Here is a 27,939-nt window from a genome sequence, read left to right on the forward strand (position 1 = left end):
TGTATGGTAAAAAAATACAAATTCTAGTGTGGTGTTTAGATAGGGGCTTATGCCAATTTAAACATAATAGACGGGTTTTTAAAACTGATTTCTCATTTGGCTTTTTTTAGTTTTCTTGTCATAATTTTATGGAATGTAAGCATTGATTGTGAGATCCTCTGAGAAGCAATGTCTGACATTTGCAGAGCCTTTCTAACTTGCATTACTTACTGCTGGGGTAGCATGGCAGTTGGTTGAGTCATGAGTCAGTTCTGCTGCACAGTGAAAATTACATGGCAGAGTTGGGATGTCTTTTAAGTTCCTGCTTTTAAAGAACCCCAAATGGGGTTTTATCTATCGAAAGTACTCTGAAATTATGAAGCTTTTGATATAGGAATGTATGTGTGTGTGTTTAAGCCTTTTTTTGGTGGGGACATGTCAAAGTTAGCTTTTCGGTTGCCATTCAATTTTGCTTTGTTGGCTGCATGCATGTTTAAACTGCAACTGTTATAAATGGTGGTTTTGAGAAGAAACAGTGAGTATTGCAAAGATGCTCAAACAGTAGTTGGGTTTAGGGTGTATTTTCCACCTAAACTACAGGTTGATCTTAGAAGTGCACTCACTTGATTTAAGGCTGTTTTATTCAGTTTTGTGCTCAATGTCTAATAACCTTTTCTTTTTCTGCCTCTTTATGTCTGAACAGATTTTTTTTTATAGGTGAAGAGACAATTGTATAAACATAATTTTAATGCATTTTTGTGAAATGTAAGAAAGACATATCCTCTCCTGCTGCATACACTCATATGTATTTCCAACACAGTCTGAAGACTAGAGGCTTACCAGTTTTTGTTGCTAAGTGTTGGTTTAATTGACAGCTTGATGGCAATTACAAATAACTTCTGCTCAGTCTCATGCAAGTGTTGGTGGCTCAGCTTACTATGTGGGAAATATTGTCTTCAATAAGAAAGTCAGATGCATTAAAATGCAAACAAATAAAAAAATGCATTTTATTTTTCAATGCAATGAACTTCTGTCCAAGCCAGTGTGTTCTGAGGAATAGCTAGAGGCTTTCTACTTTTAAAGTGTTAAGATTGTTTTCTTAAACAAGTAGTATTGTAGGTTGCATGGACAGTAATATTACGTAACCAATTGCTCTTTTTCAGCTAGACCTATGTGAAAGACTTTTTGGATGAAATACAATGTGAAAATTAGCTTAGAAAGAATGAAATAAAGTGATATGAAGAGAATAATAAAAAACCTTGCATACAAGAATCTGAAGATAATTATATTGTAATTTTTAGTAACTTAGTGTCAACAATAAGTTATTGTTTTATGTTCTTCAGAAATTGGATTGTGCATCATGAAAGAAATATATAGTCACCAAAAGAGAAAACAAGTAGAAGAAAATTGAGGAAAGTACATATACAATAGGCATCCTCTATTCAGAATTTAGTCATGTTGAATTTGCTTTCTGGCATATAGTCATGTAAGCTAATTTAATGTTCTGCCCTACTGAAAAGAAGAGAATAATTCTAGTCAAAAGAAAATATCTCTGAAATTTTTGCTTAAAAAAATTGTCATCTTATTGGCCAGAATAAAATTGCATAAATGTTTGTAAAAGCAGCAGCAAAAAATTGAGGTGGTGTTCTGCAATCACTTTCAGTTTCTTTTGGTTCCTTTTGGTGTTTTAATATATTGCATTAATTTGTGCTTTAATACATTGCAGTTTAGATTTCCTACTTTGCTGGCGAAAGAGGTATCCCACATATTTTTGAAAACATGATGGTATAAAATTTTTGTGTCCCTATAAGAAACTTCCCTTTAGCAGGAGATGAACATATTCAAAGGTATCATCATGAAATATAAAAGCAGTGTATTATTTTTTATTTGCCTTTTTTCAATCTGGCAATTGTACAATTTAGATAAAAATGCATATAACAAAATCACATTAGAAATTAGCTTTAAAGGATTTGGGGGAATTCTTTAGTGTTTTAGTTTCTAACCAAAAGAATTGTCCAAGAACCAAAGAACTGGTGAAGGTGCAAAAGAAATGCACCATGATAAAATCGTCTTGCTGATTTGTGTTTAGTCCAACACAGGGGTGTATTTATAATACGCTCTAGAGATTCACATACAAAGAGTGAAGTGTAGCGATCTTTTAATTCACTGGTGGATGCAGTATTTAAAAAATTAATTATTTTAAATATAGTATGTTATGCAAATCAAAATCAAACATTATCTTCTATGTTTCACCTCTGAAAAGAAGCAAACTGTAATATTCATAAAAAAGGTTCCTAATAAAATATTGAAAAGTTCATTTTAAATATTTTAGAAGTATTTTTTACTGAAGGAATGCATATTTTTAATTAAAAATATGTGGGCTTTTGGTTTTTTTCATGGATTTTTTTTAAATAAACGAACTTCTCTTCCCTCCAAATAAAACTTTTAGGAACAAAAATTGATAAATTTTGAACAAGTACATTTTGAATTCTCCTTTTTCACAGTAAAATTTGTAGGTGACATACTCATCAAATATTCCCAGCTGCGATACTTTTTAACACAGAGCCATGCTTTCTGCTAAATTGAGTTTGGGCTTGGCATGCAGAGAAGAGGGAGGGCTATGACCAGTAATGTCTTCTACTTCACACAGTACACTATCCTCTTGTTTCAAACTCTGATGGATTTTGGGTAGCCTCATACACAAGATGTTTTAAAATATATATTTTCCCCATTTTGATGCATTCCAAACAGCACATTCAATTAAATTGAAGGAAATGATGTCAAAGCTTCTAAAAAAATCTAAAAAATTACTGAGTTAAGAGTTTTTCACATTTAGGGGGTTCATGTATAAGTGAAAGAATCCTATCTGCTCTCTCTGAATGTTCGTATATCTTCTGTTCATCTGCAGGCCACAGTGAATACTGAGCTTGAAACCAGTAATTTGTTTGTTTCAAATACATTTTTCATGGTTCTGCAGAGGTAAGAATTTTAAAAATGAAAGAAGAGATTTCTGTCAGGTATATGTACCTCCAAGTCCATGAATTCCATTAAACTCACACAATGCATACAAATGAATATATTTAAAAGAATCTTCAGTTTTGTATATATATTTCTTTTTGTTTTATACTGCTTGTGAAGAGATAAAAAATAAATGAGCTAATATGGCAATATCTTCATGCATCTATGCAAAGCTAGTTTTTAGTTATTTCAAAAATTACATAGCTCTCAGTCATTAAATTCTCAAAATGTGACAATCAATGATTTATATAGGCAGAAATATTTAGGAATTTAATATTTGACAAAATTCCTTTAAATTACTGGCATTTATAATTACTTATGCCCTATTTTTTTGCTGTTTAAATGTGTCATGCAATATAATAATGGGATAATTCCCTGTAATGATACAATAGTAAGCTTGGGTAATGAAGTCATCACAGCGTAAACTTGAATGTGTGATTTTAGACCTAGAGGAAATGCTTTTCTGTTCCCAGGTTCTGCATTGTTTATATTCCTATTATTGTCTTAGCACTTTAGCGGCTTGTTTAGCCAAGGCAGAGGACTATCCCCAGGAAGGTCATTGTGCTTCCTCCTGATGCAAAGATGGCAGAGACTCTACAGCTATGTGGCCTCTGGTACCCCACAGAGCAAGTGAGAGATGAGCTCACATACCAGAAATCTGGATTACACTCCTTGTAAAGCCCCCATGGTGTCAGCACCAGTGGCCTGAGGTCATGGCACCTGGTGGCAGGGGCTTTACAGGGCAGAATTTTTCCATCCAGCACTTGGCTATTACAGACTGTAAAGTTTTTTTTGTTTTTAAACTTCTGCATGGATAAATTACTTGCAGAGCAGAAAACAATTTTCAGTAAGACTTGCCAACTCATTTTGGTGTCCCTGGGGAATATTCTAATGTCTTTCAGAATAAATTTTTGTAATAAAGCTCTTTGTCAGCCAACATGTTGATGACAGACTGTGCACAACTTATTGATAAGACCCTGTATTTGCTGACTCTGCTAGTTATACAAATTTTATGTTGGGATTTAACAAGAACTTATATTGAAATAAAATGTATGTCATACTGTGGTACATGAAAGCTTAGTCAGGGACCAGAACTATCTGCTAATGAGAACTTCATGTATACACATCAAAATAGCCTGCAGTGCCTTTGAAGCTTATAACTAATATACATTCTAGTGGCATAAGAGAGGAAATAATGGTGATGGTTTGGTTTTCCAGCTCCTACCTCTGTTGACTTAACAAGTGTTAGAGCAGGGTAACCTTTTCATGCAGGGAGTTCTCAGCCCAAGCCGATGACATTTCAGTTTGGGATGCCACAGTCCAGTAGGGATGAGCCCCTGTCAGGGAGGAACCTGTGTCATGTTATTATAATATTGTCTTGTCTTACTGTCAGCTTTTTGTCACAGTCCTTACCACAGTCACACTTTCAGTTCCAGGCTCTCCTGCATCTCACCATGTTTTTCTGTCTCCCTGAAACATTCTTTCATTCTGCATGAAGATCATGTCATTGCCTGCCCTTCAAAGAACTGCAATTTTAAATTCCATCTACAAAAAACACACACTGCTTAAATGTATAGAATCTTGGAATATCCTGAATTAGAAGGAGCCCACAAGGATCATTGAGTCCAACTCCTGGCCCTTCACAGAATACCCCAAGAATCCCATCATGTGCCTGAGAGTGTTTTCCAAACTCTTCTTGTACTCTGCTGGGCTTGGTGCTGTGACCAATTCACTTGGTGCTGTGACCAATTCCCTGAGGAGTCTGTTCCAGTGCCAAATCACCCTCTGGGTGAAGAATCTTTTCCTGATATCCAACCTAAACCTTCCCAGAGACAACTTCAGCCCATTCCCTCTAGTGCTGTCAGCAGTCACCAAAGAGCAGAGATCAGTGCCTGCCCCACCTTTTCCTCTCTTGAAGAAGCTGCAGGCAATGATGAGGTCTAGCCTCAATCTCATCTTCTCCAGGCTGAACAGAACCAGTGACTTCAGCCACTTCATCTAGTTGAGAATTATTTTTTCTCCAGATTTTTTTTAATGTCAAATTGTGTGAGAGTCCAAATATGTCCAATATCCAGTTCAAAAGAAAACTAAGAGCAGAAACTATTTGGTTACCCTTTGTTCTAGCCAAAACTCAATGTAAAACCTGTTGCTTAATTTTCTACTAAGGTTCACAGTACATTGAGTGTAAACACAGAATTATTTTGTCTCTACTTTGCCCCATAATATCTCTCTCCAAAATGAACTAATTTTGTGAAAGAGATTTTAAAATGCTCATGTGGCTGTTATATATTACTATCACTTGTTGTATAAATGGCTATACTACTTTGACCCATAACTATTTGCTGAGAACTGATTGTCTTCTGATGGCAAATATTTTTCATGTTTTGTTTCCTGGTACTAATCATAATCCTTTATTTCTGTAGTTACTGGGACCAGCAGACAACTTGATGTTAAGACTCCTACTGATAATTTGGCATCTGTTTTCTCTTCTATTTCTCTCTGCCCTCATCTCTTTTTAAAATCCTTTAGGGCAGTGTATTTTATTGACTGTTTTGGCAGACCTCAGTGTCTGTTGCTGTGTTGATTGTCTATGCAGCCTAATAAGATCTGTTGGATCTTGGTGGTGCTCATCCATTCTTTAAAACCATGCTTATCTTAAAATCTGGCCCAGCCAGTGTCTCATGTAAATGGTTTTCCTATTTGCAATTTCTCCTATGCTCCTATCTGTTCACCATTTCTTGGGTGGCCTATTTTACAGATCCTAATTCCAGTCTGAGATTCAACCTGGATCAGGCTCAAATCCACTAAACTTTGTGAGGAAACTTGTGCCTACATTTTCTGCTAAACTGAACAATTTTAGCTCCCTCTGTAGCTGGTTGAAAGACTTACAAGTCTCCAGATCAACTTCATGTTTTCCTAAATGTGCTTTTCTAAATATGTCTTCATTGGCTATTACACAGTTTTGAACATTTGGAAAATCTAGCTTTTGTGCTCTAAATATAGGTATCAGGCTAGGCACAATGGATTCCACCTTTACCATATGCTCTCACATTTTTCTGTCTCTATTTGTCACCTCTGGTAGCTACTGGAGTCCCCTCTTCCCAAAAATTATGTTTGTCCAAATTTTTTCTTTTCAGCAATTTAATAATTGCTTTCTTTAATATTTTTGTTCTTGTTGTTGTTGTTGTTTGGAGTTTTTTGCTTTGGTTTGGTTTAGGTTTCTTGTTCTTTACTTTAGTTTCTGTTCAGCCTTCTCGAAATTACTTTATTCCATTTCTTGTTTGTTGAAGGCATCTCATAATTTTGCGCTGTGTTTTGAACTGTTTTTTTAAAAATCATTTATCTGCTCTGCAGTAAAACCTCTGTTATCATTTAAAAAGTCTTAAAGTGTTTTCCAGTCATAAACACATGGATCTCCTAGCATATCAAAATTAAATTTGGCCTTGTTTGGGGTAGAGAAAGAAAAAAGTATCAAAGTTTTCTTTAGGTATTAATTAACATTTTTTTTCTGCATAGGTAATTTTAGCTGCTGCTGCTGCTATTTCAGAGTTCAGCAGTTAAGCATATATAAGTTTTAGTGCTAGCAATGATCATTACATACTTGCTCTATTTTTTATTATTATTTCTTTGTGTGATAACTTGGTGAATAATTAATAATAATTAATAATAATTAATAATAATTAATAATTAATAATAATTAATGTGTGATGACTTGGTGAATAACTTGGTGTGATAATTTGGTGAATCAGGCACCACTATTTCAGATCTCACTCCATTTGCAGCAATCTTTTTAGACTGTGCAGATAGTGCTGTTCATGCAGAAAGAGGGAAAAAGAAGAAAGGATTGTTTTCCCCCTCTATTTTCTGTCCTAAATAGAAAGCTGTCTCAAACACAATAGAAGAAGAGAAAAAAAATCACATAACCCTTCTGGGCTTATATTTAATTTATCTAGGATAAACTTTATACAAGTTTTAATGCTGCTGAATTGCACATTTCAGCATCACATCGTTTGCACATTTTCGGCTGAATATATTGCTACTTGCTGGAAAAGAGCCCAGATGATTGAAGTGAGCAAATTAAGTTGTTATTTGCTATTACCTAACTTAATTTCATTTCTATCTCAGTTAAAGGCATAATATTACAGTTCCACGTTAAGGTTCTAAATTTTAGATGAAGTAATGGGAATGCGTGAATTACATCCACATACATGGTTGAAAAATACACCAGAATCTTTGTTTTAAGCATTGAAAGCCTATCTTTGTTAAAGTTTACGTATGCTAGAAATTGCAACAAAGATAAATTCTGCAGACACACTCCTGACAGAATGTTATTCAAACGTTCTTCATCCTGTCCAATTCAGACATAAGCAATTTCACACACATAAGTACATGTGGTTACTTGTATTTCAGAACACTTTTGAATGCTCAGATGTTGATGGAAAAAAAAATTTAGGGGGCGGGCGGGGAGGGAAGGAAAGAAAAAAAAAGAAAGAGATTACATCAAAATAAATATTTTAAAATCATAAATAGGAAGGTTTTCCATTTTTCAAATTAATTTTATTTATTAATTTAATTAGATTCTGGAAATTTGCCCACTGATAACAGATAAAATCTCACAGTTTCTCTGCTAGACACTAGAAGCAGCATTTATGTGTCTCTGCTATTAATTTCAGTGAAGTCATTTTGCACATGCAATGTATCTGATCAAATGTTTTGCCAGGCACAGCTCCTTTCTGATGCAGTCCATTTGAAGCACTATGCTATCAAACCTTTGTATTTACTTTAGAAAGTCCTTAGGAGAAAAAGCAATTCATGACATAGCTATTATTTTATGATATTTCCTGTACTGTCTGAAGTAATAATGTGATTCAATTTCAAAGCATTTTATACAAGAGCTGATGATTGCAGAAAATGTAATTTCTTTTTGATTCGTGAGCACAAAAGTATGCATTTTTCTTATAGTCTTTCACACTGTTCTTTAGAGTTGTGATAATTTTACTAAATTTTAGTTAACAATGCTTGCTTGGATATGGCCCTTCCATTTTCAAAATAGCTTGGAAACATGCACATTTAGAGACAGACAATCTGCAGAGTTAATGCTGCTGCATTTTGTGAGCAGCATACCCCAGGGGATAGATCACCTGTGTTCTTCCTGGAGTACATTAACGCAAGTCAAACTTGTCAAGGATTATTACCACTGAATATATTCCTACTTACTGGGAGAGAGTCCAAGGTGCTGAAAACCATAATGAGCATATTATTTGTTAATAGCTGATGTTTTTAAATTAAAGAAATAAGAGGAGCCATTATGGAACTTCTAGTTTGAAGCAAGCAATTTAAATTTGGAACATGGGCATTTATGTCTTTATTTCGTCCATATACAAACGTCTGTGAATATACTGGAATGGACATAAAGAAGTATAGGAATGGGATACCCAAGAGGTGGTGGAGTCACCACCCCTGAAGCAGTTCAAGGAATGACTGGACATGACACTCAGTGCCATGCTCTGGTTTACAAGGTTGGACTTGATGATGTTGGAGGTCATTTCCAACCTAAATTATGCCATTATTCCAGTTTTATGAGAAAGTTGCACCTATAAACTTTTACCTTCTAAGCCCTTTATGATGAAGACACTTTAAGAGAAAGAATTTCACTGAAGTTCAAGTTATTTGATGTCTTACAGCGGAGACTTAAAACAGGTTCTTATAAAAGTAAATCTATGGACCAAATTTAGCTTCATATCCTGCCCATAACTTTGCAAAATCAAAAATTATGAAATATTGTAGTAATTTTTAAGGAACTCTTGTACAAGACATAGCAATTCATAATAGACCCTTGAATTATCAAAATAATATGTGATTAAGAGTCAATAACATAGTAAAATGGATGATGAATTACAGTTTAATTACTGGGAAAACTTCTAAGTCCAAGAGTTTTGGATTGAAAACTATATGAAATTGTATTCAAAATAACAGAATATACATTGTATTTAGAACTTTTGTTGTCCTAATTGCTGCATGTATTTTTATTATATTTTGTCATACAGTTAATGTATAAAATATGTAAATTATAGAAAATTGATAAAACATATATTTATTTGGTTTAATAAAGTTAAAGTGATGCAAGATATTAGGAGAAACTAACTTTGTTTTTTTCTTAAAATATCTAAATAATAATGGCTAAACAGAGCATGGCTTCAGACACCAAGTGGTTCAAAAGAGCTGAAAGCATCATTATGTGTAGATCTTAGTGCTGGGTCTCACAGACAGCAAAATGTTCTTATTGCATCTTCATTGTATATATTTTAGTCTCACAAATGCATCTTCGAGAGCTTAAGTGTTCAGATACTCTTAGGCATTCAGAGATGACACAAAATACCTTGGCATACTGTCTACTCTCCACCCTCTCCTTCCAGCTGAAGCTGTGGTCACTTTGGCTTCCTTTCCTCTTCTTTGGCTCTGGTGACAGAGCAGCTCCTGGGCAGCTGGCAGGGGCTGAGCTGAGTATGAATAGAGGGCAATCAAGTTCCTGGCAGCTTTTTTTTTTTTTTTTTTTTTTTTTTCCTCACTGTAAACTCTTTTTGGTCTGTCCAGCAGCCAGTTTTCCAAAACACTCAAAAACATAATAAATTTTTAAATTTAAGTTCTCTAGAGAGAAAACCATCAGTGAATGAATAAACTGGGATATGAAATTGATGAGTAGAAACTCACAACATTTTGGTTCAGAGGTATTCCTAGGAAAGAAATTCTAACAGAGGCTACAAGGAGGGGTCTCTCTACTCCTGAATAAAAAGGAAAGCTTACACAAACCAAGAGTTTGGTAACCATGAGGCTATGAAAGTGTAGTAGCTAGAGATCACTTAAAAAAGAATTATTCTCCAAAAGCAGCCAGGGCAAACACAGACCTCACTAATGGGAAAATTCCCATTCACAGTTGCTGAATGAAGAAATGAGATGAAGATCTGATTTTTTTTTTTTTATCTCTTTGTCTCTGTAGTACATATTTGATTGTGTATTTGAACATAGGCTGCTTTGTAGATAGTTGTAAAGGTATTTTGTTGAGCAAAGGGATATGAGCTACCCTCCAAAACAAGACTGAAGACGGAGTAGTCAGAACTTACTTCAGAGAGCCTCAGCTTGATAAAGCTTTGCTCAATACTCAGGAAGAAATTGTCTCTTGCCCCAGTCAGGTGACCTCATCATCAACAAAATGAAAATGGTGTTCCTTTTTAACAGGACACAAATTAAACTCAAGCTTGAAACATGGCAGATGCTTATTACTCTGACTTCTCCATTAAAATAGCTGCTTCATTACTTCACTTACAGACTTTTAAACAAAAAGCAAACTAAAAATGCTGACTCTGCTTTATCAATGGAGGGTTTTCTGTATATATTTCAACTCTGAAACCTCAGTTGTCCTCCCTAAATTTCCAAATCTGCACTTGCTATATATTTTGCTAAAATCCCCGTGTTGATAGTGCCTCTTGGGAATTCCCTTATTAGTATTTTTAGGTAAAATTTCTTATTTCTGTTGCCAAAACCCTGAAAGGACTGGAATCAGTGACTACTGAATAAATTAGACTATACAGCTAAAACAAGAGTCCATCACCAGGTTGGTAGCCACCTCCTTTAGTCAGCTTTTATATGGATGTATTGTTGTCATGTGGCTTTTCCTGGACTGAAGCAGTGCTGTTAGAGGTAAGACCACTCTTTCAGAAGTGAGGAGCTGAGGTTGAAAATGGGAATAAATACTGTGTTCAGAAAGGAAAGTCACACTGCATTTGCTTCAAATCAGAATTTCTGATTCCTGCCATTGTGTGGCACAAAGTAGTGGTTTTGTGGAGGATTGATCTCTTTAGGAGATTGCTGTCTGGAGTAATGAGAGTGTTTTTAAACAAAAGCAGAATATCAGCTCCTGAATGCAAAGGATGTATTACTAATCCTGCAGTCCTGAAAGAAGCTCTGAGCTCCCACTAAACTTTAAAGAAGCCTCCCCTTCAGTGGCATTTTGAAACACCAAATACAAGAAAACTAGGTTTTTTAACCAGTTGATGGGAACTGTATTGAACCAAAGTGATGAAGAAAACATCTTGGCTTCTTAAGAAGAAATAATTGAAACTTTTTTGAGGGGAAAAATACACACTGTGTACAGATATTTAACTGGTGAGGTGAATATATCACTTGTACTTTTCAGAGTGAATTGCCTTTAGCAGTGTTTGCTGCAGGCTAAGCTGGCACTTACTCAAACAAAAGGAACTATGAATCTTGAATGTAAGAGGGTAGATAGTGATGCCACCCCTGATATTTTTCCATAGCTCTTCATTTGCAGTTTGCTGTAACATAAAGGACATTGATAAGTTATTATGCTCTTACAGTCTGCAAAAAATATTTTCTATGAGTAATAAAACAGGCAACAAAACTAAGAGATTTAGCAGTCGCATAATGTTTCTGATTGTTACAAACCTGCTGAAACACAGAAGAGCAAAGAAAACTAAGTCTCTGTGAACAAAACACATCTAACCCAGAAAGGGACAAAATATAGTCCAAAACTTGACTAAAACCAAGCAAGGTTAGATGTTGGTGCCAATATAAAAATGGTATATTTTATTTAATAGTAAAAGAGGCAAAGAGAATGGGAAGGCCACGCCAGGCAGGCAGGCAGGAAGGAAGGAAAGAAGAAGAAATAGAAAAAGGGGCAGGGGGGCTACAAGGAGAGAATGACAAGGGTTTGGTAGAAACCTATCACCCTTCCAAGGGTCCCAATGACATCTTCTTGCTCTCCTCCATCCAGTCTTCTTGGTGGTGAGGGTCCCCACAGCCCCACAGCCAAAAGTCTGGAGTCCCACGGATCAATATACATTTGGGCCAGGTGGGAACACCCAGGTGCCTCCCCTAATGGGTCTAGATTTGACATTGTCCCTTGGAACACTGTGGATCTGTTGCATCATACTGCAGTGCTCTGGTGCAGGGTCTGGGGACTCTTTTTGGGGGATCTTTGATGGGCCATGACACCTTCTCTGCTGTCTGTCCTGTGGATGCAGCTTTTCTTGGGCTGAAGGGGCCCAGGGCTGAGCTGGTCTGCACAGCAGAGGATGAACATTCACTGCCTAGGACCAGAGGCTATTTCATCACACACCCAAAACCTCTCCTCCTCCACCCTTTGGTGTGAGGATCCGTGCAAACCTGGCAGCTGACAACCTGGGGGCTGTGATCTGCACCCTGAAGGTGCTACTCTTGGTCCCCTCCTGAGAATATATTCTTGTCCTCCAGCCCAGACCTGAGTAACTTTATCTTATATCCATCAATGTGTAGTCCAGGGCCTCAGGCTCTCTTCTCTGAAGCTTTTATTCAGTTTTGGTATATTAGGCAAAAATCCTTCATGAAGACGTTTAATTAAACTAAACATAAATAAATTAAACGTTAATAAAGTAAAACATTTCAGTCTCTGACACAAGCATACCTCTAAAAGCTTCTGTAAGTGTTTGGAGGACTATGCTAAAGGGTCTTAAATGGGAATTGCAGTAAAAAGAAAAAAATTTACTGGAGTAAATTTAAAGTTTCTAAGAAAAAAGTACAATTTAATTGAAGAAGATAATTTAATCTAAACAGAAATACTAAACTTTTCCATTCCTATCTTTGTAGTGTGTGCATTAGTCAAATACTTACTTAAATTTTAACATATATTTAATTTTTCTTCACAAAACAAAAGTGTAACATTACTGCTTTATCTGTCCAAAGTATATAATTTTTCTCTGAATGTATTTATTTATTATCTGTTTCTGTGTTTCGAAAACATGGTAATATCATTTATTAAATTAATTGTTGGAAATACAGGAGTCACTCTCTTGGAAAAATTTAAAATATCTTGAAAAAGAAGTTTTAATTTTTTTCTTGTTAAGCTCTTAAGTGAAGAAAAGTGTTAAAACAGGAACATATGTAAGAACAAACTGCTTGTCTTAGAGTGAATGAAAATATACCTCCATATAAAAAAAAAAAAAAAAAAAAAAAAAAAAAAAAGAGAGAAAGCAAGGAAAAGGCCAAGTGTTCTTTTAACTGAACTTTGAACTTGGTGCATAATTTGATTCTTACTGTATGGAAAGAAAATTTTTGTCCTTTGCAATTCTCTTTCACACAGTCTGGACAGAAGAATATAATGAATTCAAGTCCACCAGATCAAAAGCTGGAGTATCACCAACTGGCCATTTATGGGAACAACCCCTTTGGCAAACCCAGAAATGCTTAGATCTCTTGTGTCTGTAAACATTTGTCTGCCATAACTGCATGGGTAGATGGCCTTTTAAGAAGACTTTGCTCAGATCCAATTATTGTCAAACCTGAGGCAATGTATGACATGAATTACCTGTTTATCTAAATACCTCAGACTATTTTAAAATACTTGATGTGCTGTTGTAAGTTTGGGCCCTGCTGAGCAGACAGTCCCTGTGCCAACCAGCACAGTGACCTCTATAGCACACCAGCAAGATAAATACAGAGCTGGTGGTGTCCTGTTATCCTCTTGGCAAAACCCAAATTTGTTCGTCTTCCCCAGAGACTTCACAGTGGTTGGAGGGAATGGCTGAGGGGCAATGCTCTCATGTTTGAGTTGCCATCTCCTGTGGCTTTTGTTGTACTTGAAGAGTGAAATACCCTTTTAAAAACGGTTAACCAAGGTCTTCAGAAATAAACATGGGGTTTTCTCTGAGTTTTATAGCTCTGTGTGCATTTGCAATGGAGTGTAAGCAAATAGTTACTTGACATCAAGGGCTGCATAATAAATCTGGTGTCAGACTTCCCCTTCCTCCAGAGTTACAGAAATTGCAGCCTGACAGGTGCTTTCAAATGATTTTACAGCATAACATTTCAGTCAACATTTGACTGCAGATGAGTTGTTAAAATAAAGCAATAAAGCATAGCAATCATAAAACAAGAAAGCTTGATTAAAAAAAGAAAAACAAAAACAAAGAAAAAAACCCTAACAAAACAGAGTTAGGATAGCTGAGGTGCAAAATGCTTAAGTTCCAATGCAAGAGCATTTTAGGGTGATGCTTCAAATTTATCCACAATCCCTGTTCAGAATTTATTCCTTTACTAACTGCTCTGTTTTCCATCACTCTCCTACCACAAACCCTAACAATAAAAAGAGGGGGAAAAAAAGGCAGGAAAAAAATAGATTGCTTTTCAGTGGAAATGTACACATCATTTTCATGCAAATGTACCTTCTCTGTGCATATTTGATGAGCTCTTTCACTCACAAAAGATTTTTCCACTAATTGTTGCGTCTGCCACTTATAAAATCTGTTTTCTAAATTACAAAGTCAGCCTTCACTGTGGGTGTACTGCCAGCCACTTCTTTCACAAAAGATCTTTAGTCTAATTGTTTTATCTGCTGCTTGCTAAATCTGCTTGCTAAATTATACCTTTCACTGAACTTCCACCAAAACCTTTTCAGGAAGATATTACTAGTTACTGACATACAGAGTAGATTATTCATATTGGATTGTGTGATGGAATCTGAAAGACAGGTGGACAAAAAGCACATAAGACAGAAAGACTGCATCATAACCAGCTGTGGGATTTTATACGGAAAATGTTGTAATTGGTTGAATATTTTTTTAGAAAAATGTGTTTGGTGTTTCCTAAGAATGCTATAGGACTTACTTTGCATGAAATGGCCAGCAGCAAGTGATTCTGCTACTCTTCTCTGACCACATGAGACCCCACTTTAGTTCTGTATCCAGCTCTTACGTTGGCACCTCCAACATAAGAAAAATGAGGACCTGTTGGAATGAGTCCAGAGCAGGGACATGAAGATGACAAGAGGCTCCTTTCCTATGAGAGAGCCTGAGAGAATTTGGGTTGTCCAGGCTGGAGAAGCAGAGGCTTCAAGGAGTGCTTGTAGAAGCCTTCTGGCACATAAAAGAGCCTAAAAAAAGATGGTGAGGGGTTATATTACAAGGACATGTCATGACAGGACAAGGGGGAATGTCTTTAAATGGAAAGAAGGTAAGTTTTATTAGATATTAGGAAGAAATTCTTTACTGTGAGGGTTGTGAGACAGTGAAAGAGGTTTCCCAGAGAAGCTATGGATGCTCCATCCCTGGAGGTGTCCAGGCCAGGTTGAATGCAGCTTTGAGCAACCTGGTCCAACAGAAGGTAACTGCAGATGCCCAGGTTCTACTCTAAGGCTGTATCATATGTTGAATCATCTGACCTATTCTCAAAGAATATTCAGCAGATAAATCCTGCACATCAAGGCTTTTGTCTTTACTAATTTTCTAAACTGAATGCATTCATAGCAGATAATAACTCTTTATAGTTAAAGAGTGTTCACCTGCCAGCACATCTCCCTTTATTTTACATCCTCATACCAAAGTAGGGCTGTGCATTAATATTCCTTTCTGAATAGATCTTTTTTCAAATTAGAAAAGGCAAATCTTTAGGCTGTCAATACTGCAATGATGCTAATAAAATGCTGCAAGAGGTCGGGTTTCAGAAGGCCATCCTGCAAACGAATACTAAGCTGACATTTCTGTTCCTTTCAGGAGCAGCTTTAATACATCAAAGAAGAAAATGCTTATATGCAAGGACATGTGTATAGATCGATGAAGGTGCCTTACCAGACACTAGTTAGTTGATCAGACCAGCTTAAATATCTGTTAAATCTTTTTGTCTGTTCGTTTTAATGGGAAGTGGAATGCATCTTTCACGTAGTATCATAAAATATAAAAGTATGTAAGGAGACAGAAAGAGATGAATCGTGGTCAGCGATTATAGTTAAAACATTTTTGTACATGTTCACATTATTGATTATGGGCATGTCTTACACTTTCATCTTGTTATACAGGATTCTGTCTGCAAATCTAGGTAATGGAATATCTGATTCTAAAACATTTCACTACTGAAGAACTTATAGTGAAATTGATAATTGCTTGGGGGAGAAAATTTGTTGTTTGATTAGCCTAGAGGTGCATGAAAAGAGCACCATGGATTACTTAAATAGCTAGAATTACAGAAATGTTGCATCACTAGAAGATTATGTTTTCGGATGCACCTAAAAAGGCATTTCTTCCTATAGGAATATATGAATATGAATGTTGTCCAAATCTACATTTATTTAAAAATAAAGAGAACCAAAAAATAGCAATCACCATATACACAGTATATAAATGATCCTGAATACTTAGAGCACTGATTTTATCTCAGGCTTGTGGATATGATTGGACTAAATTGACTGTGTTCCTTTAGTGAAATTTTTTTTTCAGTCTTTTATTCTAGTATTCTAATTTTTTTAAGGTTTGGGGGTTTTTTTGTCATTTTTGCTTTTAGTTCTGTGAGAACTCTTGTAAGAGCATTCTCTGTGTGCAAATTTTGACATTGTTACTTTTGACTTGACCTAATATTCAATTCTGATGGGATTTGACAGGATTATTTTTCAGTACTTCATGGGAAGAGGGAAGTTTCCTTTTTTAAGATTTAGTATTATGCAGTAAAGAGAGTGACTCAGTTTCTGGAGTTGTTGCCTTATATTCAACGATTTTGGAGGTAAGTTTTCAACTAAAGCTACCAAAAAAAAAAAAAAAAAAAAAAAAAAAAAAAAAAAAAAAAAAAAAAAAAAAAAAAAAGTGAAAGAAACTCAGATTTCTGCAGTTTTACAGAGCAAACTATGGTTTATAATGGCTTAATCACAGGTTTGGGATTAGGATTGTCATGGAATAGTTGAGTGATTTATTCGTAGTAAAGAACTGTAATATAATCAGATCTCCAAGTTAACAATTAAAGTATTCTGATATTCTCTTTATTTATTGTCTGCAATTGATAGCTAATGAAGCAGCTGTGTTTTTTTAGACTGGGGGAGATGCAGGAGAAAGAACTAAATATAGCTCTGTTTGTTACTTGAGAAGCTCTGCAGTACCTAAGAGATGCCATCTTTAATGCAGGATTTAAGAGATCCAGGATCCTGTACTTTCTTGGGTTTATTTACTTACACTACATGGATGAGGGTTCCCCTGTTCCAGGCACTGTAAAAGTGAAGGACCCAGATAATTCTGGGATACCTGATAAATTTGATACTTTTATATCAAATTTTTAAGTCATGATAATGTCCTGTGACTTCTGTGATAACAAGATGCTATGCCTTTGAAGAAAGAAGATATTAGGTACTGTTTTACTAAGTATGCAATAAATTAAATTTAATGCTAATAGAATTTAATTTTTCACTATCAGTAGACTACAAGCAAGAACATTTTAAACATGAAACTAAGTATTGAAACTAAACAAATTTGAAAAGAAATGAAAGTTAGGAGGCCTATTCTTTGCTGCAGCCTCAAAAGATCTTTTTAGACAATTTAACCTGTTTAAAGAAACAACAACACAAAGCATCTGTTGTTTGCAAAGCAGACTTTTACACATAGATGAATTAAGAACTGAAATTTTCATTTATTTGTTTGTTTGTTTTCCTTCAAAGATGTGGGCTTGGTTTATGATTTATGTATATTTTGCTTTGATATTAAATATGACTGTAAGAACATAGTGAAATTTATATACAGCTTCTTCCACGTGGTTTAATTTAATCATCTTTCCAATTACTACTTACGTGAATAATTCAAACACTGGGAGTGGAGAAAAAAATGGGATTGTTGTGCACATATTTTCTATATAGACTGCAAAAGGGACTGTTACTATCCTATATAGTAATTTAAATTAATATACAGCAATTAGATTCTGTGTTAAGGATGCTTTTAAGCTTTGCTCTGATGAGATAAGAGATCATAGTGGGTAAATCCTCCCTTGACCTTGGAAGCTTCCCTTAGCTTTGTGTCTGTGCTCTGACCTTGGGCAAGTTGAGTACCAGGGTTCTTAATTTTCTAAGCAAAGGCACACAGCTCTCAATATGTGAGCACAGCTTTTGCCAGGAAAATTGGAAAGTTGCTTAATGTTTTGTCTCTGACCTTGCCATTTGTGGATCTTCTTGTGTCTTGTTCATGGCTGAGTAGCACAGTGTCTACTTTACATTTAAACCATATTGAAAGCCATAAATTCTGACCCAGAATAAATCTGCTACTTTATGCTTGGAAAAACCCAATCTGATATCTCTGTGCTTGGCACACTTATCATAAGTTAGCACACCTTCCCTGCAGTGGGTTTTATTCTACTTCAAAAATGTAGCTGAAGCATATGAAGACCATTTTCATTTCAGATCATTTCCCAATGCTTTCAACACACAGTTATGAGGTAACTCACCTTCATTTTCTTCTTATCCATGTTTCACATTTTCAAAGGAAAAGAAGAATCCATGGATTGATTCTAAAGGCTCTTTTTGTATTTTATCTATTGTAAAGTATGTTCAAAATCTTTAGAGTGAATGCTGAAATGCAGGCTCTCCTCCCAAAGATGTAATGTCATGTTGTCTTCTGCTTTTGTCTTAAGAAAACTAAACCAAGAATTTTTGTGGTTTTGTTGACAATTGTGATTTCACTGTAAATCCTGCAAGATTTGCTATTAATAATAATAAAAAAACCCAGCTGCTACAGCTGTGATTGCATCAGCTATATATAAATATATATTTAAAAAATTAAAATATCATTTCTATGTAAAAAAAGCATTACAGCATGTGCATGATGGCCTTCAGTTTCATCTCGTAGACTGCAGTGATTGCATAGTAATTATCGGGGACAGACACTTGGGAAACATTCTTTAATCAAAGAGTTTTGATTAGTCTAATCACTCCTCTACAACGACTATGCAAATGCTAGTTCTGGTGGTGGTGTTTAATTTGAAACCATAGGTTTCCTTATTAAGTAAGACAAAAAAGTTAGTAGTGTTAATAATACTGTGGTGGCTGCAGCATGAAATCTACAAAAGTAAAATGAGGAGAACATAAAATAGCAAAATACTTCCAGAGTAAAAACATTATTTCAACATTTGACCAGAGCTAAAATATGTTTTCCACGGCTAGCAGATGCCTGAACAAAGCTGTTCCTGGTTTGATTTTCTAATCTAGGAGAAACTAATCTTTTTATAGAATAATCACTTACAGTTGTTTTTGGGGGAAAAGCGTTTTCTGTGTGCAGCCATTCCAAATTAAGATGCTTTTAATAGAAAACTGTGTCAGCAAAGTTGCTGTTCTTAATGATTTTTCTATTATATTTCTGCTTGAATTACTGTTGATTAGGCAAGTTTGAAGTTGCAACTTAATCCTTAAAAGTATTTGTATAGCCATAGATGTGCATTCAAGTTTCATAGTAAGGCCTTAAGACATATCCTTACACCAGAACAATGCACTTTCCTTTTTCACAGGACTCCTGAGTGCAGAGACTTTCGGCCTCAGGGTTTTTCTTTGACATGTGAGATTTTGGGGCTGGGATTTTTTTCTCAGAGATACTGTCAATGAAAACAGATCAAAAAGCAAGTAAAACTAAAGCATCCAACTACCTCTGATGTAGACAACGGAGAAAACGTGAAAATGAAGACATTTTTACCATTCCATCAGCATTCACAAATGATCAAACATAATAATAGCATAGAGAAGGGACAGGATATTCTTATTGAATATCCCTGAATCAATTAAGAATACCAGTTATGTTTCCCAGTATCAACAGTTTGAGAGCAATCATGGTTTTATAAAAGGATGTATTTGCAGATTTTCTTGACTTATTAAGTAGGGGAAAGATATTTGTGCACACAGTTGGCAGGATGAGGGTTTCTTTTGTAGGGCAGTTATGATAGGTGCCATTACATTATTCAAACAAACCAAAGAACATTGATGTTACACAAATTATTTATAAAAAAAATTAAATTAGTTTCATTTGGGCATATCTGTAACTCGATAATGTCAGTTTCATTTCATATTTGTCTTCTAATATTAATGAAAAGTTGACGTTTGATTTTTTTGATTTTTTTTTAACATGTGACATATACCCTGAAATTTTAAAAAATTACCGAATTCTTGTATTTGGGCCTGTTGTTACACCCATGTGTTGTGTAGCCAAAATTCAGATATTCAGTCAGAGGAGGATAATGAGAAGTAAAATAATCCCTTAAAAACATCTTTTCTTCTTCTAACTCCTCCCTCCTTTGCACCAACAATGAAGGGAGAGAAGGGGGTGAGGGTTTGGTCCGTTTGTCACCCAAGATGATTTTCTGCTGCTCAGGGACAGAAATCCTTCCCCTGTGAGACTGTGGGGTCCCTTCCCACAGGAGACAGCCTTCTGTGAACTTCTCCAGTGTGTTTCCATTCTTACGAGCAGCTGTCCTCCAAAAACTGCTGCAACATGAATTCCTCCCGCAGGCAAACAGTCTTCCCAAAGCTGCTGCAGCATGGATGACTCTTCCACAGGCTGCAGTCCTCCAAGGACAGGCTGCTCCATCTCTCTCCACGGGAACCCTCTCTCCCTCTGGGTTTCCCATGGATCACAGCCTCCTCCAGGCGTGCACCTGCTCTGGCATGGGCATCTCTCCCACGGGCTGTGGGTGGATCTCTGCATCCCCCGTGGATCCCCATGGGCTGCAGGGACACAGCTGCTTCACCATGGTGCTCATGGCCTGCAGAGGCATCTTGGCTCTGGCATCTGGGGTACCTCCTCTGCCTCCTTCTCCACTGGCCTTGGTGTCTCCGTGTTGTTTCCCTCACATGTTCTCACCTCCTCCTCTTCTCTGACTAGAAAAAACTGTGACTTTGTTTTGATTTTCTTAAATATGTTATCGCAGAGGCATTACCAGCCTCTCTAACTGGCCCAGTTTTGGCCAGCAGCTTGTCCATCTTCAGAGCCATCAAGGACTGCCTCTGCTGGACATGGTGGAAGCTTACAGCAGCTTCTCACAGGAGCCCCCTCTGTGACTCCCCTGCTACCAAAAGCTACATCGTGCAAAAGCAGCATGGTGTGGCATATGGGATTTGAGGGATTCTCTGCTTATTTTTTCAGCGAGGTGTAAGACAGCAAGACAAAAATCATAATACTATTTTAAGTGAAAACAAATTTTACTAAAAATATTTATGGCCACAGCTTGTTTTTACTTACAAGAGCAGCTCCATAGATAAGTAGTTATACTTTCACTGTCCATATGACTGAAATCCAGACTTCTTCAGGGTTAATGTTTTACAAAACACTCAGGTATCAGTATTTTGCATTCTCCTAGGAATCCAAAGAGCAATGACTGAATCTTATCCTGTGACCGTTAGTAATTGCACCATTTATATTTTCCAGGACAATTACAGAAAGTTATTGCTTCTGTATTCTTTCAGACTATGATCTGGTATCTTTCTCATGTCTTCTTGTTCTTAGAAGTCACAAATAGGATATTAGGTGGCAAAATCATACAGGGATTGTGTGACACAGATGTATCAGAGACAATGAGTAAAAGATATGTAATTTTGTCCTGTTATAGAAATGCAGATAGTTCTCATGATCCATAGGTTGCTTATTTAAGTTGAAATTTGGCAGGACTGTGGATGTAGAAACAGGGAGATGGCTCCATGGTGACCTTCGACTGAGGCAAGATTTATTATTAACACAACCACAGCATCATGCATGCTTAATTACATTTTTTCCAAGAGCCACTCTTTAACCAGAAACTTAAGCTGAAAAGCTCTGAGCTCATTTCAAGTTTTCCCCAGACTAACATCATCCAAACACATTAGGAACTTATTTTCTATTGTATGAATTGATAATACTAGAACAAAAAAGCATTATCTTATAATGATAATATGAGAACAAAAAAGCAAAATCCTTTCAAGCACTATAAAGGAAGATTTTTTTTATCACCTCTGGCTCAGTAGTCAGCCTCCCAGGATGGCAGGATTCATTGCATAAATATGCAAGTCTAAGCCTGTAACTATGGATGTCTTTTTAGGAGCAGTGAGGAGACCTTTGGTAGAAGTATCAGACTGGCATATGGACAGCACTCACTGATTTGTGCAAAACAGCTATGATGACACAGGAAACTTGCAATGACAGGGCTTAGGAGGATCAGGATCATGCCAGATGACATTGCAGCCTGAAGAATTTTAGGACTAAGTAAGGCAAAAGCAAGGGCAAAGCTTAAGTTGTTGATTTGGCTCTGCCTGAAACTAAGCTCAAAAAGACATAATTACTTGAGTGGAGAACTATTGTATGGTACCAGATCCTAAAGAGCTTGAACTAGTTCAGCTAGAATCAGGACTTGTACTGACAGCACTTTTCTACACATTTGGAGTCCCCACCACAGGAAGGACATAGACCTGTTGGAGTCTAGGCAATGCCACCAAGATGATCAGAGAGGTGGTGCACCTCTTCTATGAGGAAAGTCTGAGACAATTTGGGTTGTTTAGCCTGGACAAGAGAAGATGAGGGAGTGACCCAATTGTAGCCTTCCAGTACCTGAAGGGATCCCACAAGAAAGATGGAGAGAAACTATCTACAAGAGCAGGTAGTGACAGGACAAGAAGGAATAGGCTTCAAACTTAAAAATAGTAGGTTTAGATCAGGTACTAGGAAAAAGTCTTCCCTGTGAAGGTGGTGAGGCACTGGAACAGGTTTACTGTAGAAGCTGTGGATGCCGAATCCTTGAAGTGCTCAATGGAAAGTCAGATGGAGCTCAGTAGCCTGGTCTAGTGGAAAGTGTCCTTGCCCGTGGCAGGGGAGTTAGGACTGGATTATCTCTTTCAACCCAAACCAATCTGTGTTCTGTGATTCCTGTGTGTGCTAACTAGGGAGGCATTAGGCACAAAGCCACTTCAACACAGAAAAGCCATTAGCAGGTGTGATAAAGCAGGTGTGATATTCTCTGGTCTGGAGTCCTCAGGAGCAGAGCAAGATGCATTTATGCTAACAGTGAGAAGGCTCATCTGGCAGGATTCATCCTCTGCGTCACCATTCAGAGAAACAAGTATCAAAATGGAAAAGTCTGCAGTAAAATAGGGTTAAATAGATTCCCCACGTACTCTTTAAAGTAGCAATGACCTCTACATTTTGTGTAATCCGTGGTAGGCTTTTTTCCACTTGTGTGTTTTTTGATGCACTCAAGTAAGCTAAAATTTTACATCTGTACAAAGGTACTCACTGCACTGAACTCAGCAGTTCCTTGAAGAACAGGTGCTAAGAAAATAAAGAAGCCTTATGCGAAAGAAGTGAATTATGGGGACAAGACTGAAATGTACAGTATTGCTATTTTCTTGCAACTGAAGTTAAAGAGAAGAACAAAAGAAAATAATTTTCCTCAATTCTTCTTGTTGTGTTGGCTTAGCATGGATGGCAAAAACCAATTAGTGACTGACTTTGATATTGATGGCAGGATTGGCCAGTTAAATATAGGGATAGACCTCTGGGTCACACAGGCTTAAAAATCAGAAGCCCAGGAAACTTCCTTTTCCTTCCTGCCTTGGAACAGGTAACAGGGGTGGTTCCAGTCCAACCTGTGACCCCCCCAGGGCCCAGCAGTGTGGCTGATCTTGCTGCTCCTCCACAGCCTGGCCCTGGCCATGTCTCTGGGTCTTCCCCCTCCCAGCCGCCAGCAAGGGAAAGGAGAGGCTGCAGCCCCTGAGACCAGGGGTGGGCAGGAGCCATCCACATTCCTGGTGTTAAGATTTGTGACTGCCTGAGATGCTCTGATCTCCGATCTCTCAGCCCGGGAGTTTCCCCATTGGCGAAGGTGAATCCTCGAAATCTGAGCCGCAGCCCAGGGAGAGAGGATCTGGGCAAGATTCAACCCTTTCCTGGCACAGATGAAACTTCCAGGGCCCTAACCCTTCTTTGGTGAGAGAAACAGTAGAATGGGAGATATTTAAAGAGACAGTATGAAGATGAAGTATGACAGTATGAAAGAGAAGTTGTATCCTAAGTGATGAAGAGATAACATATTGCCTTGGTCCTGGTCTGAAAATCTCCTATGAGCTGTAGTAACAGATTGTAATATGAATATGCTGGAATTTCCTTTAAATTGTGGACAATATGAATTGGGGAAATTGATTGTTCGGGTTTGTGGATTTGAGCAAAGGTATTTGTGATTGACTGAGTGAATACTGAATTAGAATCTGTGATCCTGTGATCCCATGAGATGTTTGAATAGAAGGAAGATGAGGTAAGAAGTTCCCTGCACCAGTGAAGAAGTGAAAAAAGACTTCTGTCCCATGAGATGAAAAAATCCTTTGAATTTGAACTGCTAATTTTGAAATGACACCCCAGTATGCACGAGTCCACTGCCCATAGTAGTCACGAGAAAGACTACATGATATGGGAGGTCCACAGCTGTAGATTTTTTCCCCCTGGCCGGCTGCTGTTGTGAGAGTTAAAAGCCAAAAGCAGACTCTGGTTTTTTTTATCTTGTGGAAAGTTGCCACAACAAATCAGAAGAGATTTCTCTGTCTAAAAGGACTGAATGAAAGACTATCTTATAAGTGGTACTCTCCTAGAGCTCTGAGTTTTGTCTCTTTACATTGTTTGTGGGAAAGTAAACACTTGGGGAGAGGAGGAGTGATTTGAAAGTTTCATTTTGATTCTTATTTTCTTCTTTTAGTGTGTGTTAATAAATTTATCTTTGTACCTTTAAGTTTGGGCCTACTTGCCTTTCTCTCTTAATCCTATCTCACAGCAGAAAAGATGCTCAAACCACTACACTAAATTTGGCAAACAGAATTAGGAGAACATAAAACCGCTACACTTGTATAAAAGTATATTCTTCCTGAAGTAATGTGTACCAGCCTCAAATTAAAGAGAAACATCAAAATGATCTGACCAGAATAAATCCTATCCACCAGAACTGAATTCCATGCTGAAGAGGTTGCTGGTAGAGCAAGGTGAAGTGTTTCAAGACCCCACGTGAAAGTTACTGATGTGGAAATATCACAGTGGATGAGTTAAGGAAGGAATTGGTTTGTAGAAGCACTGCCTGATTCTGGATTCCATTATACTGGTGTAAATTTGGGCTAGTTTGTTTAAACTAGCTGAGTTACACCAGGGTGAGTATTTAATTTAAAGTGTTCAGGCAGGTCTTTGCTCCTTTTAATGTTGCCACACTTTCAGGTATACACTGAAGTGAATCAAGGGACCTTTGTGGAATCAGAATCAGATCTATTTTATTAAATGACTGCTGGGAACTTGTTTGTGGAAATTAATTTACAATATTATGCAGAGAAACCATAAGGGGTACATATTAATTATAGCTCGTGCATGAAGATTTGGCTGAATAATTCCCATTAATAATAATAGGAGTTGCAGAATTAATTTCCTTCTAGGTCCTGCTGAAAATTCACCCAAGGACATTGTGTTCTGTACCTTCAGATTTAGACACCTTTTATATCAGCAAATAAAAACCTCCTTATGCAATCATTCCTGGAAGAGTCAATCCACAATAGTAGTTTTATAAAGAATTAAAATTACTGTTATTAAATTACAGCTATATTGACAGATTTTGGTTTATAGCTTAATTGTTTTCAAATTTCCATTTGCTTTTTATTGCAATAACTGAAAACTGTTTATGAGAGTTTAGTGAGATAAGCAATGAAATATTTATATATATTACCATCAAACAGATTTTTTTTATTGTTAAATAATATTAGCAGAAGACTGGAAAAAGAGAAAGTTTTTAAAAATGTTAAGACGACTTTTTTGCAGAGGACAGTCATAAGTTGGGTGCTTGAACCATTCTGATTTCAATATAAATAATGAGGCTGAATGTGCCTTTCTTTTACTGACTTTGTCAAACATCCCACTCCCACTTGCCTTATTCTACCGTATTAACTCTAGAAAAGAATGGTAATTTTATCTTAATTCTGAGATCAGACTGCACAGGACTGCATAACAGCTGAATTTTGTTAATGGGGAGTCTATATTTAATTTTGGGTCAGATTAATTGCTTTAAAGTAGCTGTTATTGTGGCAAACATTTGATTTCATGGTTGGTCTTTGCAGCAGATTTCTCACTAAAGAGAATGATGTTATAATAAAAATGCAGAGCTGAAGGGTAAATTATGATTGGAAATTACAGAAATCAGGGTAGTGTGCAGTGTGTAGAACAACATCTAGTTTTTACAGATTCATAGGTGATTGGGTGTAGCATGCTTATCTGCCATTTTATGCTTATCAGCTAATTCACTGAATGAAATTCAAAAGGTAATCCTCTATGACACAGTAAATCACTTCCTAATGCACACTGGGGTCAAAAACTTATGGGCAGATTACTAAAATAAAAAGAATACCTGTCTGTTGAAAGATAATCACTTGCTCCAGTGTTAAACATTTTCCATATGTGGAAAATGTAACAAATTTTCAAAGACCCCAGCATGCTGACATTTCAAAATATGCAGTCTTTAAGCATGAAAAAGTGAAGTAGTATTAACGAAGTGAAAACTGATGCTGAGATAATTTCAGTCTGGAGTAAGTTTAATGGACAGTAATTTTCTAATTAATTTATAAGGTATAGTAATGGGAACTGCTTGTGGGAAGAGTGAGATGAAATTGCAAAAGGTTCCTGGTGCATATTGGGATGAAATTAAAAAGTGAAACATTTTAGGACCAGGGATGTATCAAGAGGAGCTTGTACGTCTGAGTAAAAATTCATTACTGATTTCACACATGAGCACACACAAGTACACACCTACATAATTTGTGGTAGTTTAGCATGAATGTGAAAGGGTTTTTTTCCTAAGGAAGTTCTAGCATGGATTGACAGCTTGGCTGACGAATAAGAGTGTTGTATATGCCTCTGGAGAACCAGATTTAAATCAAAAGTCCCAAGTGATCTGGACCTTTTCCTTTTCTGGCTGGCAAGGAGTTGACATCACCTCAAAGTCAGACATTCGGGCTGGGGCCACTGACTGTGGGAGAGCAGCTGGGGCTGGCAGTGTCCCCTCTGTCCCCAGCAGTGTCCCCTCACTGTCCCAGCAGTGTCCCCTCTCTCCCCCAGCAGTGTCCCCTCTGTCCCCAGCCCCTCCCATGGGGACAGGAGGAGGATGGCAGGTCGCAGTGCTGGCCCTGCCCCAGGGGCCATGGTGGCTGTGCTCTTGGCTTGGCTGCTGGAGCCTCTGGTCTGAGGGAGGAGAGACTTTTGAGAACTTTTCTCCGGAGCTCCAGGGAGCTGATCCAACTTTGAGCTGCTTTAAATCTGCCTGGGGTGGAGGAGAGTTGTCCATCAGTGTTCCTGAGCATGCTCCTCTTCCCCCTTCCATCATCACCTGTGGCCTTGAAGTTCCAGGAGTCAGCTGGAGAGGAGGAAAAAAGACTCTGGGCAAAGACTTTAACCCTTTTCCCCCCTCCATAGAAGACAGAGTGATTTGAAATGTAGAGAGACAGCATTGAGACAAAATCAGTGAAAGAACTGAGAAAGACTCAGTTGGAACAACAAAAATGCAGTGCATTCAAAAGTCTCTCTTCTGTTTTGATATCCAACAGAAAATCCTATTTTGGCACAGGTCGAATAATTTTACACTGCTTAGGAAGTATAGGTCACCATTGGAAGATGGGATGGAGGAAGTGGACATTTTTGACCAGACTTCTCTGGATGTGAACTATGGGGAAATGGAATGTTTTTATAATATCCTTATTACAAAATCCTTATTGCTGCTTGGGGGAATGCAAGTTCTAGCCAAAGGGTTGTGTGTATTGATATACATGGGTTTTAATTGAGAATTTTGAATAGAATATGTCCCTGGCTCCTGGGAAAGAATAAGGAGGTCTCTATTTCTTTTGAGATAGAGACGATTTTAGAGACAGAAGAAGAGAATCCTTGTTTTGTATTAGAAAAGCATTCTGAAAATGATATCCCAAACATGCAGAGGCCCATAAATAGCTTGGGAAACTGTTATATGGGTGGGACAGCACAGAATCGGAAAATTCTGGACAGTTTCAGATTTATGACATCAAAAGCCACCAGACCTTTTCTTATTGCGTGTTCTCTGTGAGCTCTAGAGAGGCTCCTCTCCCAAAGTGATGCAGGATTGTGTTTAAATGGTATCAACTGACTGAGAATCATA

Source organism: Sylvia atricapilla, chromosome 2, assembly GCF_009819655.1.
Source record: "Sylvia atricapilla isolate bSylAtr1 chromosome 2, bSylAtr1.pri, whole genome shotgun sequence".
NCBI lineage: Eukaryota > Metazoa > Chordata > Aves > Passeriformes > Sylviidae > Sylvia > Sylvia atricapilla.